Source organism: Cetorhinus maximus, chromosome 22 (assembly GCF_964194155.1).
Source record: "Cetorhinus maximus chromosome 22, sCetMax3.hap1.1, whole genome shotgun sequence".
Taxonomy (NCBI): Eukaryota; Metazoa; Chordata; class Chondrichthyes; order Lamniformes; family Cetorhinidae; genus Cetorhinus; species Cetorhinus maximus.
Window position 1 is genome coordinate 22,150,730 of NC_135900.1, and position 21,326 is coordinate 22,172,055.

Below are 21,326 nucleotides of genomic sequence, written 5' to 3' on the forward strand. Positions count from 1 at the left end.
ACCATCTGATGCTTGTAGATCAGAAGAGATTGTGGAATAGCAGGATGTGGGATGTGAGAAAGAATATAAGGTATGAGCATACCTTCATCTTCAATGGTTTCAGCCCCACACTGACAATGGCCTCAATTAAGACCACTCTAATGATAGTGAACACTGTCTCCTCCATGGAAGTGAGGACAGGCAGCCAGTATCTGTCTCCCACCAGATATGTGCTCCTGCCAGCAGTTGTGCTCCAACTTAACCTGCACGAGAGAGAAAAGTAAGTCAATGACTGTCGCACACAATGTGTTTGGGTGATGTGGCTGTCACGGTTGAACAGCTCTCAGTGTGTAAGAGCTGTGAGATGTGGCTGTGAGGCTTGCAACGGCGCTATGTGTGTGAGGGTAAGGTGAAGCTATGAATTGTAGATATGACTCGTGATTGACAGATATTGTTGGTAGGTGAGTGATGGGGGTATGGTGAATCGAGCAGTGCCTGAGGTGAGTGGTTCAGTTGGTAGTATGTGGCATTTGAAGATGCACTCACTGACTTTGACCATTTGTGTCAGGGCATTGAACCCCTTGTGGCGCTGCATCCAGGTCCTGGGGCTAAACTGCTGACATTGACTGCGACTGCTACCTGATCCCACTGCCTTTGCAATGTCTCTCTAGAAGGCCTCTGCCCCTCCTGTGCACAGAGAACATCTCTCCTGCTCTCTACCTCCTATGCCACAATGTCCAGTCCAGGGAACCTTGGAGCATGCACTCTCCCCTGTGGCACCATTAGTCTTTCTTATTACAGGTCAGAATCTCCTAATTAAACCACTTTCAACAGCTATCCCAGACAGAAGGGGTCTCCTAGCTTTAGGTGATTCTAGTGTCACATGAACCTGGGCCCCCTGCTGAGGCATGCAGACACTCGACAGCAAGTTTAGCTCTGGGTTGAACACTGCAATCAAGTAAATGAGCAGGTGGTATGAAGTTTGCATGCTGCGTGCACCAGAAGTGACAGACAAAGGTTAATTGTATGATTCCTGCACCCATTTTCAGGGGGCTATCCAATTTTACCCCCAAAAACATTTCTTGCAAATAGATAATAGCCAGAATTTTCCCGTCGGCGATTTGGGGGCAGGGCCCGCTCGCCAACGGGAAAATGACAAGGGATGACATGTGGAGGAACCCCCCGATGTCATCCCGCCCCATTTAAATATTCAGGAAGGCGGGCGAACAGCAAAATCAGCTGTCCGCCCGCCGACCTGTCAATGGCCAACTGAGGCCATTGACAGGATAATTAAGCCAAATAAAGGCCCTGCCCGTCCAACCTTAAGGCTGGTGGGCAGGCCAGGAGCCCCGGCGGGAAGGAGAAAAAACATGAAACCTCATCCACTAGCGGGATGAGGTTTTATGTCTGTTTAAAAAATCTTTAATAAAGTTTATGTAATATTTATTAACATGTCCCATCTCATGTGACACTGTCACGAGGGGGACATGTTAATCATTTTTTAATTTTGCGATTTTTGAAGTTTTTTAAACTGTCACCAATCTCCCTGAGACAGCACTTAGTCTCAGGGAGCAGTGCGCATGCATTCGTGAAAGAGCGCACTTTGACAGATGGGGAATCCCTCCCCACCCCGGCACAGGAAGCACAAAGCGCTTCCTGTTGGGCAGGCTGCTGGGCGGGCCTTAATTGGCCTGCCCACTCAAAATGGCGGCGGGGCCCGTTTCGACGGCGGAGTTCGGCTGCCCGCCCGCCACCGAGCCGGTGGGACCTGCCCACCTATCGAGGGTCAAATTCTGCTCAATGTTTTGTCAGCAATATTGCTTCAAGAATACGAATGAAGAATTTTCCACAAATATTTATCTTAAAATAAAATGTGTAACGATCTGAAAACGTACTCAATTTTTAAAATTTTCAGCAATAAAACACAAAACCAGAATGTTCATCCACCTGAATGTAAAACATTCTCCTCTGAAATAAATGTTAATGGCTGTAGTTAATGATCAAGCAAGTTTTATGTGGAGTTGGCCAACCTCAGGTACTTGCCTTGTACTCTGCCTATTCTCTGCTGCCGGTAATGCTATACTAGCAATAACATTCATCACAGATTGTTCAGGGTAAAAACTTTGGGAAGTGTATGTTGTGAGTTAAGAAGATTTCTGCAGGACACAAAAATTTCAATCAACTGCAAAGCAAAGGAGGAACTTTGAATACACACAGCATTTTAATTGAAGTTTATTAACATCTGAAGACAATGCATTTGACAGTTAAATGAGGATCTGTTGTGTACAATTTGATGACAAATCGAAGACATATTAATGATAAACAATGACATATCTGAACATACAATTCTGACCTAAACTTGAGAGGAATGTCATGCAGGAAATTTTTATATTCAGTTTAAACATGTGACATTTTATACCTTTAATCACACAAGGTTTACTTGCCATCAAATGTACTGAGTTCAAACTAACTACACATTCATAAGTAAAAGAAAGGCAAATGGCGACAATGTCCTGCTTCTGAGACCCCAATGCTGGAAATGCATATTGAGCAATTGTATTCCCACAACCTGTTCTTTTACACCTTTTTCATTCCAATGGTTAAAAACTGTTGGCTAGGAAAGCACAATTATCCAATATGCACCCTGGGGAGCACAGAAATACAAAATCTCCCCCAGCATGCAAAGTTCCAGTATCCTCTCATATGACAAATAGGATTCAGTGATGCACATCACCAAAATATACAAATTATCTTTTGAAACATTGACAAGTTCTGATCTCATGTTAAATAAGATGGATGTACATCTGTTTTTGTGGATTGTTCATGCTCTTTATGCTGATGAGAGGCGGTATTAAATCAGTAAAATAGGAAATGAAATTACTCATGTTAATATATGGATCCAGGTAACTAGTAAAGACTTGCATGTTTACTTGAAAATTTATACCTGTATCAAATATTAATTCATGAAGAAGACAGAATTCCGTTTAAGTATATAAGGCCTACGGGATTTTCCAATGCGCACTTGTCTTTTCAAAATGTATGGATATTTTCTCTTTCCTTGCTTCTCTTTCTTATATTCTGAGTCTTCATAGTCACCATTGTCTTGGTGTGCCTGAAACAACTACAAAACATGTGGTGATCACCATTACAACTCAGAAGGCATATTTTAGGGAAACAGTAATAAGAGCAAGGTGCAGAAAACAGTTTTCAAAGAGTATGCCATTTGTTGGTGTCCAAAATCAAGTCAATAACAGTGAAAAATTATGACACTTACTCCATTAAAAGCAGTGAATCGGAGTTTTACAAAGAGACAGGTGAGCACTGTTGTGCTGTTATGATTTAAGCACTAATCACTCATAAGGGATTATGCAAACACGTGGGTTCATTTATTTAGACTGGGCACATGGGAACAGATAGGCATGGATAGAAAGCTAGAAAGATAGCAGCAGCCCTGTGTATGTGACTAAAACTGGATTACTTGACACACTTCCCTTCTAGTGATGTCATGCTGCTATCCCTTAAAGGCATATTACAACACGCCCCTTTCTTTCTAAAGGCACTTTCCTCCCTTCCAAAGAAGTAGAACTATTTACAATACATGTTCATGTTTAGTTACCATTACGCAAGGGTATAGAACTGATGAATCTATTAGTCTCTAAGCGATCTGTGGGGTTGTCATTCATGGATGATGTTCCTGGTTGCATTTGGGATCTTGTCCTTGATGTGATAGAGCTGTATGGTGGTTGATGAGCTGGAATGGATCTGATTTGTCCTCTGTTACGCCTCACCGTTGCGCCTTTGTGTATAATGACTTCATAGGAACTTGGTTCTGAACAAATGCTCCTCACCTCGGCTGATGGCCACGTAGGCTTCTGTAGGATCCTGGATGCAAACATGTTACCCCCACTCTAAACTTGGCAATACTGTACCTGCTTTTTTGTTGTGAATGTTGGCCATCTCTTATAGTTTTAAAAGTTGCTCTCTAGTTTCTGAGAGAGTATAATGGGTATAAGTAGGTAGATTGGTACACACTGATCTGCCTAACATGAGCTCTGCCAGTGATGGAATAGTTGCGCTTAAAAAGGTGTTATTCTCAGAGGTAACATTGCAATATGCAGATCTTGGTTGGTCTGGTTACATTTGAGAATTAGGGATTTCACAATGCAAATTATCCATTCAGCTAGGCCGTTAGATCTAGGGGAATGAGGAGGGGAAGTGGTCTGATCGATATTCAATCTCTCACACATATCCTGAAATGGTTCATCAATAAGTTGCAGTCCCTTATCCACAATGAGCTCTCAAGGCACACCAAATAAAGTAAAAATAGCACCTAGAGTTGTGCTAGATGTATTGTGCAATTGTTGAATAATAGGGCACTTGGTAAAGTAGTTTATGATGATAATGAAGTCAATTGCTTGGGCATGAGAGGGGTCAGATTTGATTTTGGACCAATGATGGGTAGGAATTTCATGTAAATTCAGTGGTTCTTTGTGCTGAGTTGGCAAATGCTTTTGACATGCCTCACAGTTCTTCACAATGACTTCAATGTCAGTATTCATACCCAGCCAATAGACTGTCTCTCTTGTGAACCTTCTCATCTCATCAATGCTCATGTGTGAGTAACGAAGTAGTTGAAGAATATCAGGTCACAAAGATTCTGGTATGATGACCTGCCTGCCTTTAAAAATGACTTCCTGAGAGATGTGTGGCTCGCCCCACTAAGGCCAAAATGGTCTCACATGTTCATGCACATGCTGAACTGAATCAGGTCATCCTTCGGTGATGACTTTCCACAGTTTCTGTAGTGTAGAATCTTTCACCATTTCTTCTTGTAGCTGCTGACATTTGTGTTACGCAATATGTACCAGATCAGTTGATGGACTTGCATTCTCCTGCAAGCGTAATGTTGCATCTCCCTTGAAACTGCCAATTTTGTTGAAACATTCTGGATATTTTGAAGTTAGGTCATGAACTGAGGTGACAGGAGTAGTTTCTGAAGTTGATCTGCAATATGTAGTTTGACTGATTCCATGGATTGCTATTAGTGTGAGAGCACAACATGCCAATAGACCTACAATCACTGAGCCTTTACTCTCCATGATGTAAACATCTGTGATACCCAGAAGGATTGATTGTACTTGCACTCCAAGACTATGGATCCTGCACATGGAATAAATGAACTGTTGTACACTGCAAGTTGCACAATGGTAGGTTTTGCCATGGACTTCCATGTCTGTCAATATATGTCTTTTAGAATCTGCAGAGGTAACATGTTGACACTTTCCCCTGTGTCAATCTTGGCCAATGGCGAATAGTTACCAACTTTCTTAGGGCAGATAATTTGAATCTTGGCAAACACTTCAGATGGTTTGAAGGCACGTACGTTTTCTACGAGGGTGACAGTGTGAAACGTGTTCAATGCTCTTTGCCTCATCGTGCACAACATCATCATGTTTTGCTTTGTCAATCACCTCATGTATATGTTTCTGACGGGATACCAGACGGTCATTCTTCTTTCTTGAAGGTATCTGTTGTGCATGGTCTGATCAGTGCACGACTCTTTGTAGCTGTGTCAGCTTTGCTCTAGTGTACTGCGGCTGCCAGTGGTCCTTTCTGCCACACGCCTTGCAGAATTGCTGAAAACCTGGGCATTTCCTTGGTGCATGCAGAAAGCCACACCTTCCACATGTCTTGCTAGGTTTGGGTGTTCTAGCGAGTGCACCAAAAATTGATGTTGCAGTTAGGGCCTGTAAGCTTCGTCGACCTGAGAGGGTTGCTTCTTACTTACATCTATTGTTGAATAGCTCTTCGATGCTATACATTTTTGTCTTGTCTAGCAGAACTTTCTGGAATTCTTCCATGGGGTGGTTGCGACCAACTCAACATTTCTGTTTACTAGCTCTGCATTTGAAAAATCACAGGACATGCCCTTTTCTCTGCATCTGCTGATGGTGGTCTATGGATTCCGTAGGCTGTTGTCGAAATGATATGAACTCTAGTCGATGAATACGGAAGTTTAACCTGAAACTGAAAGGGTCTTCCAACGTAGTCCATGTCTTTTGGGGATCCTTTATCTCTACTGTTAATCCTGATGTGTTCAATTGCTTCATTCTCAATTGCTAGGCGAATTTTTATGGCTTGCTCGTCTGGTTCAGACACACCTGAATCAAAAAGCAACAGCTCTGTACACTGTTTAAACATCTTGAATTCGGGGAGTAGGTCAGCTGCATCTCAATTCAAACTGGGGAATTTTGTGGATATTTTCACAATATCTCTTTGACCCTGGCCAGGATTTTCCATGCCCGCTGGTGTTGGGCATGTCCAGTGGCATGAGCAGACAATATTGTGCGATCGGTTTCGTGACAGCGTGAAACCAGTTTGCGATCATCCGCTCAGCCCGGCTGTTTCCCGCCACCAGACATCAGGAATATCATTGTAATATATCAGGAATATCATTGTAATACATCAGCATATCTTTAAGGCCAGCCTTCGGGACTCATCCCCCCGCAACCGGATCTTCTGCCCAATTGGCGGGTAAACGTGCTGATGTGTTTCACAACAGCACATAAGCAACGTGCACCTGGTGGGCTGCACTTCACTCGGGACTTCAAGGCTTGTTTGCCTATCTTGCTTCAGTCAGCGCTCGTGGTCATCAGCGCCAAGCTTCACAGACAGCACCACATCACTTTTAGGCGGGCTAACGGGTAGGTCTTTACCTACCAGATCAACCATATGTTGATGCAGGGCAAGGTCTTACTTGGGGAGGGGGGAGAAGTGGCCTCAGGCAAGGGAAGAGGCTGCAGGACAAGAGCTGTGTTGGGGAAGGTGGGTATCCAAGGGTGTGTGTGGAGTACATGTCGATCTGTGCAAGTGGCCTCAAGATGGTGAGAGCTGAGGGGGCAGTCTCCAGAGGAGATGAGGCCAGATGGTGATGTGAGGGTGTGTGTGTGAGAATGGGTGGCAATGCCCCTTGAGCTGGCAGTGAGTGAGATGCCAGTGAATGTGTGATGGGCTTGAGTATGTGAGTTTAGAGTGATGAGTTGCTTGCCTTACCCTGGCTGCACAAATGAGATCATTTGTCTACCTGCATTCTGTGCAGCATTTGAACTGACCACCACTGCCACCACCTGCCATGCTGCATTGATGATGCCGCTGCCTATACTATGGCCAGAGCGGGAGTAGAGGACATCATGGTGGGCCCCCATGGCGTCCAAATGGTATTAAAAGTGGCAGGTCATTAAACCTGGGGGTTGCAGTTTTTTTGCCTTTCGTGGACATCTTCCCTGTAGTAGTCATGGGGCTGGATGCATTGAGACGTGTGCGCGCGGCTGGACTGGGCTCTCATTTGCCCATCAAAATGATGTGTTTCTCGAGGATGCATAAATAATGTGGTGGGTTTGGGATGATATGGCATGAAAACACGCCAATACACACCCGTCACAGCATTTAGTGTAAATCTGGGATAATTCCGCCCCTTCCTTCTCCGGTGGTAATTGGGAGGAATGTTGTTGTAGCCACTTTGAGCTCTTTTTCAAAGCTCTGCCCGTTACAATTGCAACATTTTCTGGCCTGATTTTTATGACTTTTTTTTTGTTTGGCTCTCGCTCGCTATAGATCCAGCGCACACCCTGGTCACTCCCTTGTCCCAACTGATCTAACCTAGTCCTCACAACATGCTGTCCTACTCACTGACTAACAGACCATGTACTGCAATCTCACTACGTGGGATCCGTCTAATTACCAGCTTTTTATTTGAGCATTATCCTGGCACTGTGTGCTTTTCTGTGCATTTACCATGTTGTGATTGAACACTCTCTGACATTGCAACTGTGTTATGGTCTGACCAGAATGTTGAGGGTCATCTCATGCCATGTAGTGCAATCTAAGGTTGTTCACCATGTCGTACCTGTACTTAATCTTGTTGCCATACTGTTTGACCACTGCTGCATACTATGTTGTGTTGTTATAATGATATAAGCACCAATCACACATAATGGATTGTGTAAACATGTTGTGGGTTCATTATTTAGACTAGGCACATGAGAACAGATATACATAGATAGAAAGCTTGAAGACATCAGTATCAGAGCTGTGCGTGTATGCACGCGCTCTGCTCAGAAGCAAAAGTGAAACAAAAACTTGATCACGTGGCACACTTCCCTTCTAGTGATGTCTTGCTACTATCCCTTAAAGGTATATGACAACAAACACTAACCAGGAAATTGAGGTGAGGGAGATAAAAAGAATGGTTGAGGAAGTGGCTTGAAAATTCTCCATTAATATCAGATCAGGTAAGACCTTGAGTTGAATTTGGAATAATGTCAAATAGCAATTTTACTAACACAGGTTTATTCAAGTTCATCATTTCTATTCATCTCCAACAGCATAGCTTCACACTGGAGTTATCGATTCAAAGCTTGAACTCATAACTAGCTACGCTTTATCTATGACTTTATTTTTGAATATGAGAGGGAATATCCATATGTAGATAAACCGTATTTTTAATTATAGCTAAACATCTCACCCATAGACTCTTCTTATTTCAATTAATTATTCACTCACTGTGTTCCACACTGAGGCATTTTATTGTCAAACTATTCTAATATGGGAGTAAATTTTTGAGCACTAACAGCAAAAAAAACTTAAGTTGCTAATTGGCAAACATAACAGGAATTACCCAATTTTTGTTTCCATTATTACGACACAGCCAATGATAAAGGCTGGGTTGTTCAAAACCCAGACGGGAACTTGAAACAACTGTCAGAACCTATTTTTGCAATTTGTATGTTTCGAGATGCAGGCTTTGAATTCAGTGGTAATAAGACCACTGAGTCTCAAGAGGTTTTTATAAAACTAAATTAAGCATTTATTAATACAAGAAAGATTGTAAACATATACATATGTCTACAAAATTACTACTATAATAACTATAAAAATCCCCTAATTAACCTGACTCTCAGTTACACCCCCGTTAAGGCAGCAATAAATCTCATAGATTTAAAGAGACACCTGGCAGAGCACACGCTAAACAGTCACATTCAAAATAAGTTTCTTTCAGCTCTGGGTCCTTGCAGACAGTAGCTCGAGGCTTACAGGCTGGAGGCTTCTCACACTTGTTGGATCTTAAAGTGCCTCTACCTTACAATCTCCTTTCTCCTTTATATATATCTTTCTCTTTGAATGTAAATTTTCCAATGTGTCACTAGGCTTTTAACTTTACCCCTTCTAACAATAACATCCATTCGTCCCACCAATGTTATTAGTAAGCTGAAAAAATAAACACATTGTTTGGCGTCTTCTACCTAGGTGTAAGATTTCACCCACACTCTTGAATGGTTTACTTTAACAAATGCAAATTTACACTTTACCTTCGACCCTAATTTTACCTAATTAACATCTCAAAACTATTCTACAACAAAGCACCCAGACTAGCTGGCTTTGATCCAATTAAGACACACACAGACACACGTTTTATTTCACAGAATCACTGTGCAGAAGAGGCCCTTCGGCCCATCGAGTCTGCACCGATACCTGACCTACCTACCTAATCCCATTTACCAGCACTTGGCCCATAGCCTTGAATGTTACGACGTGCCAAGTGCTCATCCAGGTACTTTTTAAAGGATGTGGGGCAACCCGCCTCCACCACCCTCCAAGGCAGTGCATTCCAGACCGTCACCACCCTCTGGGTAAAAAAGTTTTTCCTCACATCCCCCCTAAACCTCCTGCCCCTCACCTTGAACTTATGCCCCCTTGTGACTGACCCTTCAACTAAGGGGAACAGCTGCTCCCTATCCACCTTGTCCATGCCCCTTATAATCTTGTACACCTCAATCAGGTCACCCCTCAGTCTTCACTGCTCCAATGAAAACAACCCAAGTCTATCCAACCTCTCTTCATAACTTAAATGTTTCATCCCAGACAACATCCTGGTGAATCTCCTCTGCACGCCCTCCAGTGCAATCACATCCTTCCTATAATGTGGCGACCAGAACTGCACACAGAACTCCAGCTGTAGCCTCACCAAGGTTCTATACAACTCCAACATGACCTCCCTACTTTTGTAATCTATGCCTCGATTGATAAAGGCAAGTGTCCCATATGCCTTTTTCACCACCCCACCCATCATGCCCCTCCGCCTTCAGAGATCTATGGACACACACGCCAAGGTCCCTTTGTTCCTCAGAACTTCCTAGTTCCATGCCGTTCATTGAATACTTCCTTGTCAAATTACTCCTTCCAAAGTGTATCACCTCACACTTTTCAGGGTTAAATTCCATCTGCCACTTATCTGCCCATTTGACTATCCCGTCTATATCTTCTTGTAGCCCAAGACACTTAAACTCACAGTTAACCACCCGGCCAATCTTTGTGTCATCCGTAAACTTAGTAATCCTACCCCCCACATAGTCATCTATGTCATTTATATATATGACAAATATTAGGGGACCCAGCACAGATCCCTGTGGTACGCCACTGGACACTGGCTGCCAGTCACTAAAGCATCCTTCTGTCATCACCCTCTGCCTCCTACAACTAAGCCAATTTTGAATCCACCTTATCAAATTACCCTGTATCCCATGTGCATTTGCCTTCTTTATAAGTCTCCCATGTGGGACCTCGTCAAAGGCTTTGCTGAAATCCATATAAACTACATCAACTGCACTACCCTCATCTACACACCTGGTCACCTCCTCAAAAAATTCAATCAAATTTGTTAGGCATGACCTCCCTCTGACAAAGCCATGCTGACTATCCCTGATTAAACTTTGCCTCTCCAAGTGGAGATAGATTCTCTCCTTCAGAAATTTCTCCAATAGTTTCCTTACCAATGTCGTGAGACTCACCGGCCTGTAGTTCCCTGGCTTATCTCTACAACCCTTCTTAAATAGCGGAACCAAATTAGCTGTTCTCCAATCCTCTGGCACCTCCCCCGTGCCCAGAGAGGAATTAAAAATTTGGGTCAGAGCCCCTGCAATCTCCTCCCTTGCCTCCCTCAGCAGTCTGGGACACAAATCATCGGGACCTGGAGATTTGTCCACTCTTAAGCCTGCCAACACCTCCAATACCTTGTCACTCCCTATATCAATTTGCTTAAGAACCTCGCAGTCTCTCTCCCCGAGTTCGATACCTTCATCCTCATTCTCTTGGGTGAAGACGGATGTGAAGTATTCATTCAACACTCTAGCGCTGTCCTCTGGCTCCACCCATAGATTGCCCCCTTGGTCCTTTATGGGCCCTACCCTTTCCCTCGTTATCCTCTTCCCATTGATATACTTATAGAATATCTTGGGATTTTCCCTACTTTTACCAGCAGGGAAAATCCCAAGATATTCTATAAGTATATCACTGGGAAGAGGATAACCAGGGAAAGAGAAGATAGGGGAGAACTTTCTCCCCGTCAGGGAGGTTGGACGGGAGTGGGCAGGCACGCAGCTGATCGCCGCCTGCGCATGTGCACAAAAGAGCACAGGGATCTCCCTGAGACACAGAGCTGCCTCAGGGAGATTAGTTTGATTTCTAAAAATTTTAATAAAGAAAAAAACATTAAGACATGTCTCCTGATGTGACAGTATCACATGAGCTGGGACATATCAATGAATTTTATTGAAAAATTTTATTAAACTTTAAAACTTTTCGTGGTGGAGGACACTAGTACCATCCCAATAGTAACAGGCAGTGCAGAGGATATAGAGGAGGAACTTAGAACAATCGCCATCACTAGAGAAAAAGTACTGAGAAAACTATTGGGATTAAAGGGTGAAAAATCCCCAGGACCTGATGGCCTACATCCCAGGGTCTTAAAGGAAGTGGCAGCACGAGATAGTGGATGCATTGGCTATAATATTCCAAAATTCCCTGGATTCTGGAAAGGTTCCAGTGGATTGGAAAAATGCTAATATAACGCCCTTATTCAAAAAGTGGGAGGAGGCAGAAAGTAGGAAACTATAGACCAGTTAGTTTAACGTCTGTCGTTGCGAAATTGTTGAAATACATTATTAAGGAAGTAATGGGGCATTTGGAAAGTCAAAATGCAATCCATCAGAGTCAGCATAGTTTTATGAAGGGTAAATCGTGTTTGACTAATTTGCTAGAGTTCTTTGAAGATGTGACAAGCAAAGTGGTTAATGGAGATCCTGTAGATGTAGTATATCTGCACTTCCAGAAGGCCTTGATAAGGTGCCGCACAAAAGATTAATACATAAGATAAGATCGCATGGAGTTAGGGGTAATATATTAGTTTGGATAGAGAATTGGCTAACCAACAGAAAGCAGAGAGTCGGGATAAATGAGTCTTTTTCTGGATGGCAAGCTGTAACTAGTAGGGTGCCACAGGGTTTGGTCCTTGGGCCGCAACTATTTACAATCTATATTAATGAATTGGATTCAGGGATAGAAGGTACTATAGCTAAATTTGCAGATGACACCAAAATGGGTGGGAAAGTAAGTTGCAATGAAGAAATAAGAAATTTACAAATGGATATGGACAGGTTAGGTGAATGGGCCAAGATTTGGCAGCTGGAGTTTAACGTGGATAAGTGTGAGGTTATTTTGGTCAGAAGAATAAAAAGGCGACTTATTATTTAAATGGGGAGAAACGTCAGAATGCTTCAGTGCTGAGGGATCTGGGTGTCCCCTCGTGCATGAATTGTTGAAAGCTAGTATGCAGGTACAGCAGGTAATAAGGAAGGCAAGGAAGGAATTTTGGCATTTATGGCTAAAGGAATAGAGTATAAAAATAGGGAAGTGTTGTTGCAACTGTACAAGGCATTGGTGAGACCGCACCTGGAGTACTGTGCACAGTTTTGGTCCCCTTACTTGAGGAAGGATGTAGTTGCACTGGAGGCGGTTCAGAGGAGGTTCACTAGATTGATTCCAGAGATACGGGGCTTGTCTTATGAGGAGAGATTGAGCAGTTTAGGCCTATACTCGCTAGAGTTTAGAAGGATGAGAGGGGATCTAATTGAGGTATATAAGATGCTAAAGGGGATAGACAAAGTAGACGTGGAGCGGATGTTTCCGCTTCTGGGGCATTCTAGAATGAGAGGTCATAGTTTTAGGCTAAGGGGTGGTAGATTTAAATCAGAGATGAGGAGGAATTACTTTTCTCAAAGGGTCGTGAATCTGTGGAATTCACTAACTCAGAGTGCAGTGGATGCCGGGATGCTGAATAATTTAAAGGAGGAGATGGACAGATTTTTAATTAGTTAGGGGTTGAAAGGTTATGGGGAGATGGCGGGAAATTGGAGTTGAGGCCGAAATGAGATCAGCCATGATCGTATTGAATGGCGGGGCAGGCTCGAGGGGCTGAATTGCCTACTCCTGCTCCTAGTTCTTATGTTCTTTAAACCCTCATGGAACCTCATCCTGCACGTGGATGAGGTTTCATGATAAATGCCTGGGCTCTTCGCCTGCCCGCCATTCAACCATAAGATTGGACGGGCAGCTCAATTAAATATTTTAATTGACGTTTAAATGGCCTTAACAGGCCTTTGACAGTTTAGCGGGTGTGCTGCTGACTCCGGTACGCGCCCGCCGAACTGAAGATTGGAATGACGCGGGGTGACGTTGGGATGCACGCCTGATATCACCACACGTCATTTTACATGTCAGCGAGCGAGGCCAACTCCCGCTCACCAACCCAAAGATTCTGGCCATAGACACAGACCCCACTAGAACTCTATTTTAAAAATAATTTCTATTAACATTATAGGCATTAATATCTCTTCATCACACCATTGACATCCCCCTTCTAGAGTTTCTGGCCCTCAGTCTCCAGCATCTTCTGGTTCTCAATTTAACCAGTAACACTTCCAGATTTATACCTGAGAATCTGGAAAAAACTTCCTATTACTGATCTCCCCTCTCCACCTCTCTCCCACCTCCCTGCCTCCCTCAAGATGGCTGCTCTTTCAGACATTTTGCTTTCTGTGCTACCTGCTCCAAAAATTGATGGGCTTTGTTAACTAGCAGCAATCTTTCTCATCACGACAGAAAACCAGGAGTGGCATTATCACTCCACCTAACCTTCCCTGCATTGATAAAGTGGTCCATAGGAGAAAGGTTCAGCAGGTTAATATTAGAGTTGCATGGGCTCTGTGGGTAGCCTGCTAATGAGGCCAGACCCCAGGTTTTCACTGCAAGCTGAGGGAAGAGCTTCTGAATTCCTGCAATAAAGCTCACCCTGGCTCTAGGGTTTCCCTTCCTGGCCTAGGTTTCAGCTCTGCTGAATCTTCTGGCTTTCAATTCAACCAGAAACACTTCCAGATTTATATCTGAGAATCTGGAAGAGCTTCTGATTACTGATCTCCCCTCTCCACCTCTCTCCCACCTCCCTGTTTAGTTAATGGTACAATAGAAGAGTCAGATTTTATTTACCCCATTCAAAATAAAATTTCCTGGAATAAAAGTTTTGAAATTTATCCTCTAGCTTTTCTTCAGTTTCTTTGGAAAACAAACAGGTAGATACTGCGAAAGCTGACAGAAATACATGAGCGATTATACGGAGTAATTGCTACTGCTTCATTGTTTGAACTGCAAAAGCTCAGACTGCAAAATCTGCTTGCAGTTAATAAAGCCAATACTCTGGACACAAATGTTAAAACTCAAGCTCATGGATGGGCTTTGAAGCAAAGAACAGACCAGAGTCGGGATACTCTGCAATGACCCGCTCATTTTTGAGCCCTCAAAGATTCTCCATCAACCATGTTCAGGTCAGGAGTGAGCTAGGCCACACACCATACACCTGGATGGCTGCAACTGCTCAAAGTTGGTACCCATTCTCCTATCACTGACATATTGTGGTTGCAGTTTGCACTAAACTACCAATAAAATTTAGTATTAATCTTACAATACGTAACTTTCTTATTCTCACTTGATGACTATTCAAGTAGTTGTTTAGGAACCTGTGATCAAACTGATCCAGTAAGAGTAAATAAATCGCACTGTGAATTATTTTCACATTAAACTGTGGATCATGCGCAGTTAATTGTTACAAAATTACCCAGAATGAATATATTTTATTATAAAATTCTATATTTTTCTGGCAACATGTTCCAGAATTTTGGAGGAATCTATCTAGCAGTACCAGAGTAAGAACCTGCGTGGAAGGTATACATAAATGATATAAAGCATCATAGAATACTTTTATAATTGAGTTAATTATTCTTTGTTGCCTTTGAAACTATGGGCAGAATTTAATGGAGCCTGCCTGAGCGGGCATAATAGCAGTGGAGCTGGGAGACTTAGGCAGGAGTACCCACACTGGATTCCTGGTATCGATAAAACCATCCCTAATTAAGTTGGGGGCGGGAAGGGCTTGACGCTGGAATCACACCCACTGGTGGCGGGATGCTAATTAGGCTCATTAATGAGCCACATGAAACCTTGAGGCCTCCAGAATTTAGTGGTAGCTCAGGGATTTAATGGGACACACACACGACTCTCCCATGCAGCTGGGGCCTGTCACGTTTGCCTGTGGCCTTTGTTGGGAGGTGGGGTGGGGGGAGGTTCTTCATTGTTAGACACTCAGTGCCCGATCAAGGGACCTGGAATTTAGAAGGGAAGGGCCGCTGAAAGCCACCCCCTTCCCTTGCCTCCGAACCTCCCCCATCTCCAGCGACCCTACACCATGATCCCCACCAGCCTTGCCCCACTAACCTGTGTCCAGGGATCCAGCGGTGATCCTCAGGCTGAGCCTTGGAGCATTGCCAGCAGCAACCACCACTCCTTGTGGCTCTGCCAACAAGAGCAGGATTTCCACCCTACTGGGGGCTCGAATGCACGGAAGGCCCATAGCTGGCCAGTCAAGTGCCTGAGGGTGCTTAAATTACATTGTGACATGCCCAAGGAAAGCGACCGAGGGCTCACAGCAGCACTAAATCCCAGCCTACGTTTCTTTAAAAAAAGGTTACGATTATTTTTATTACTTCAAAAACTTTCTACCTTGGCCAAACCATCTTCAGCTGCTTCATCAATGACCTTCATTCCATCATAAGGTCAGAAGTGGGGATGTTCGCTGATGATTGCACAATGCTCAGCATCATTCACAACTCCTCAGATACTGAAGCAGCCCAGGTCCAAATGCAGCAAGACCTGGACAATATCCAGGCTTGGGCTGACAAGTGGCAAGTAACATTGGTGCCACACAAGTGCCAGGCAAAGACCATCTCCAACAAGAGAGAATCCAGCCATCGCTCCTTGACGTTCAATGGCCTTACCATCACTGAATCTCCCACTATCAACATCCTGGGGCTTGCCATTGACCAGAAACTGAACTGGACTAGCTATATAAATACTGTGGCTACAAGAGCAGGTCAGAGGCTAGGGATCATGCAACGAGTAACCCACCTCCTGACTCCCCAAAGCTTGCCCTAAAACACACAAGTCAGGAGTGTGACGAAATACTCTCCACTTGCCTGAATGAGTGCATCTCCCACAACACTCAAGAGGTTTGACACCATCCAGGGCAAAGCAGCCCACTTGATTGGCACCACATCCACAAACTCTCACTCCCTCCACCACCGACGCACAGAAGCAGCAGTGTGCACCATCTACAAGATGCACAGCAGGAATTCACCAAGGTTCCTTCGACAGCACCTTCCAAATCCATGTCAACTACCATCTAGAAAGACAAAGGCAGCAGATAGATGGGAACACCACCGCCTGGAAGTTCCCCTCCAAGTCACTCACCATCCTGACTTGGAAATATATCGCTGTTCCTTCACTGTCGCTTGGTCAAAATCCTGGAACTCTCTTCCTAACAGCACTGTGGGTGTACCTACACCCCATGGACTGTAGTGATTCAAGAAGGCAGCTCGCCACCACCTTCTCAAGGGCAGCTAGGGATGGGGAATAAATGCTGGCCCAGCCAGCAAAGCCCACATCCCATGAATGAATTTTTAAAAAAATTGGAAGAAATTTGCTCAATCCAAAATTGAGATTAAATGTCATGTCCTCTCCATCACTAAAACTGCTCATTTTGTATTTTTTGCAATTTTGTTTGCTTCTATCGTTATCTTGGTTCTTATGATACTGAAAGCCTTATTCCCATTTTTGTCCATATTCTCTACCCTCCATAAACTCTAAAATTCCTGTATCCTACCCTATTCTAAGGGCTGAATTTTATGCTGATCAGGTGGGCACATGCCTGACCCGATCAGGCATGAAATCATGTGATATTTTGGTTGGCGGGTGCGCGGAAAAGTCGGAAGCGCACCCGCCGACAATTAGGAGGACAATTAAGACTGTTAATGGCGCAATTGTCTGTCATTTTACGTAGCCCATCCAACCTTACAGGTATTGGGCAGGCAAATCGGCCAGGCGACCTTTGCATTTTTCAATAAACCTCATCCACAGGAACGAGATTTCCGTGATGAAATAAAATATAAATAAATGTCTGTGGGCAGCGTTTTCATAAGCTAAATTTTCAGGTGACTGATTATGATGCAAGGACACTTTTTTTTCCATTTTTGAAACCTTTATTTTTGATGTTTCAGGTCTTCAGCTCCCTGAGGCATCTCTCTGCTTTCAGGGAGCTTTCTGTCAGCACTGGCCTGCACCACCATTGATGTCATTGCCACCCTCTTCCTGTCCCCACCCTGGTAGCACTGAGCTTTTCAGCACCGATCGCGCCCGCCCACCGAACTGAAAATTCAAGCCTAAGTCTCACACAGCCATCCTTGACAATATATAATTGTCCCCCCCCACCACCACCACCATTTTCCACTGTACTCAAGTTAAAATCTCTGCAGCCACCTCCAACTTGATGCCATTCCCATCCTTCTGTTCCTCTAATAATTAAGGCAACCCCTACCTACCTTGATTGCATGATTAGAAGCAAAGTCTCTTTTTTTATTTACTCTTGAAATGTGGGTGTTCCTGGCAAAGCTGGCATCTATTGTACATCCCAGTTGCAATTGAGAAGATGGTAGTGATCTTTCTCCTTTAACCGCTGCAGTGTGATGAAGTCACTCTCAAAATGTTATCAGGAAGGGAAAGCAAGGATTTTGACCCAGTGACAATGAAAGGACAGCCATAAATGTATTAGTCTGGATGTTGTCTGACTTGGAGGGGAACTTGGACATGATGGTGTTCCCATGCAACCAAGACCCTTATCCTTTTAGGTGGCAAAGGCCATGGTTTTGGAGGCATTCAGCCACTCACCCCTGTTGTTGGGATTTTCCTTACTAAAACCTTTTTTGTTCTTTTCCCCTTTAAAAGCTTACTCAAAACCCATCTTTTCAACCAAAGTTTTCATCATCCTCCTACTCTCTCTTCCCCACACCCATCTTTAGCTTGGAGGCCATTTTCCATTGTGAAGGACCTTGGAATGTTTTACTTACAGTAAATCAGTCAGTCAAATTGAAGCTGTTAAATATTTTGCCCCTGATGGTCCATGGGGATTCTAATCCCAAATAGAAAGACAAAAATTACCGCAAGTGGCCATGTACGGCATTTCCCTGGGGGTTCTGCTGGTCCCCACTGAAGCTGAGACTGTAAGAAGCCCTGTAAAATTGTTGGTCTTCAAAAGTGCATTGTAACCTAGATTACGGTACTATTGTACTGTGACAGTAGCTTTTACTAATTTAATTAAAATAATGGGACATTTATGTTACTTATCATTGTTATTTGGCCATGTAATACTGACATTTGAGTACAAATGTGGAAAAAGATTGAAGACAATATGTTATTGTTAATTTAGTAATATCACAAGGAAATCATGTAATTAACAAGTAATAAATATCCATCAGTATAGTTCTATATTGAAACTTAAATTGGGAAAAATGAATCCTATCAATGTATACTGAAGAATCACCTGATCACAAAACAAGTCATGTAGATGTATTTACTGATTTCATCCCTCTTTATGTTATTGCCATGAATATATTAATATAATGATACAAATCATTTCCAATGATAGGGTAGGCAGGGAGACACTGTTTTTACTGGCAGGTGGGATGGTAACCAAAGCACATAGATTTAATAATTGATTAAAAAGCCGTCGGGAGGGGAAATGAGATGTTTTTTTAACTCAGAAAGATGCTATGATCTAGGATGCCTGAAAAGGGTGGCGGAGGCAGATCCAATGTTAACCTACGAAAGGGAATTGGACAGTCACTTAAAAAGGAAGAATTCGGGGGCTATGGGGAAAGAGCAGGGTTGTGGGACTAATTGGTAACTCTTGCAGAGAGCCAGCACGGACTCAATGGGATGAAGAGTCTCCTTCTGTGCTGTATGATGTCTCTATTCTACGATTCTATCTTTAGTGAAGTTTGGGGAAGAGAGCAATTGCAGAAAACCAGAGACTCGATCTCTTTTAAATACTCACAATATTCAAGACTGCTGCACACTAACATTAGACATCTGCTTCATTGCAAGAAACTCCTCCGTATTATTTTTGGTTTCACCATAGCGGTCCTACCTTTAAGGCATAAAGACGATCCAAGAGCCCACCTTCCATTGGTATTGATTCTGTGTAAGCTGTGGAAACTGAAAACAACCATTCCAAACTAAATTTGCAGTATTCACCATGGGATTAAAAAAAAAGGCATCAGAGAATCACTTTCATTCCAATTTCTTATTCACCGTTGTGCTTCTCTGCTGCTTTGATATTTCGACTGTCCAAGGGGCAGAGCCAGTCTGGACTAAAATGTTCTGATCCACATATCGGGGCTTATTCGAACATTGAGATGGATTGTTTTGAAACTTTAACTGCCTTCTATAACACAGGGTACAGCTTGTGGAATGCAAGGGTGTATTTGTTTTTCGTATTTTGCTGCCTCCACGCATTATTATCTGAACAAATAAAGATGTAGAGTTCTGTCTTCCTTTACATTTAGAGTGAAAGCAAAGATAATTTGACAGGCCATATTTCATGCATGGGAATTAAGATTAATCATTTATACTCAAATAAATAATTGGAATCTTAGCAAAATGTGAGCTGTCCCTAGGGTATGCCAACACGGCATGCAGGCAATTAGCTAATTTTCTATTAAAGTTAACCCATATAACTTCTTCTGCGGTTTTTATACATAAATTTTCCTATCTTTGCATTGTTTAACATGCTGTAATTTCAACTTATTTGCATCTCTTTCCAATCCAATTATTGAAAGGATTCGTCTGCTGTGAACAGTGTGGCATTAAATAATAAACTCCAGCATTCCAATTAATTCCTGTCGGTGTACTTCTACATGACAAGATTGAAACCTTTGATGGAACAGGATAAGCATCACTAAATCAGGAACGTAATCACTTGGGAAGCTGGATTGCCATCAGAAATGAAATGTCCTCATACTATCAATAATCAAAGAGGAACCCTAGTTAACCTTCAGCTACTTTTTAAGCTTCTGGTCTAGTTGACCGAACGAAAAATCGTTAAAACAATATTTTTTTTGTACAAACTTGTACGATCCCCCGTCAATGTTGTTGGATCAATGACTGGAGTTGATCCGGAACATGTCCTAATTTTCTGAGCAGGTAAATTATTTTCACCCACACACGCATAACACCAAATTTAAGAACTGTTTTTTTTCAGGTAACATGTTGGTGCCTCCCAGACTGACCAATCAATCCATTCTGTAATTGCAGAGTCAAATCTGACCTGCAGGTAACTGACATTCCAAAACGCTTCATGTTTTAAAACTTATTTCGGTTTACAGAAGAATGTCAATTCTGTCACTCTAAATTTGAGGAATAAAAATATAGATTAGCTTTTAGAAAGTATTAAATATGCAATGAGCTGAAAAAAAAACTTCTCCTTAGCTCACAAGTGCCCTGATTTCAAGTAGGTTATTTTCTAATGCAATGTTATTTTCCTTAAACGTTACCACTCACCTGAACATATAGCATAACAACTGAGGAACAGCAGCAACCACATCATTTGAATCCTCATTGTACCAACTGAGTCTTCACTTTCCGACAGAGTCCATGAAAGTTAGGGAGAAGCTGGGAGCCGAGTGTGATCCTTCTCGGTGGGCTTTTCGCTCGCTCTCTGTGCACGGGAGGCAGAAGCTGACTTCTTTAATATCTCCAGGCTGCCTTGACGTCAAGAGAACGCTGTCCCCCTGACTTGATTCCAGGGCATGGGATTAACACGTTTTCCAATGATGGCTATGCCTTATTAACGTTGCCAGTGCATCTTTGAACTGCATCATTTCTAATGTTGCAAAGATATACGGCGGTGGCTAGAATTCCCTCTAAACCGATTAATTTTAAAAGGTCGTCCAGCAGCACATGATTACATTTCCCGCCCTGTGTCACCAGTTTTAGCCCACTGTTTTCCTCACAATAATGCAGATTGTGTCACTGTGCACGAATGATCTGTTTCTGTGTTGTTAAGACCATGT

General features: G+C 43.0%; 1 long non-coding RNA gene across 1 annotated transcript; it reads right to left on the reverse strand.

Annotated features, from left to right (window-relative positions):
• Window positions 1–2,231: 2,231 nt before the first annotated feature.
• On the reverse strand, window positions 2,232–20,952 carry LOC144696352 (uncharacterized). The gene is made up of 3 exons (XR_013580150.1): window positions 20,815–20,952; window positions 19,403–19,470; window positions 2,232–3,100 (listed from the first exon to the last, which is right to left on the reverse strand). It is a non-coding gene; the product is annotated as an uncharacterized LOC144696352 (long non-coding RNA).
• Window positions 20,953–21,326: the final 374 nt, after the last annotated feature.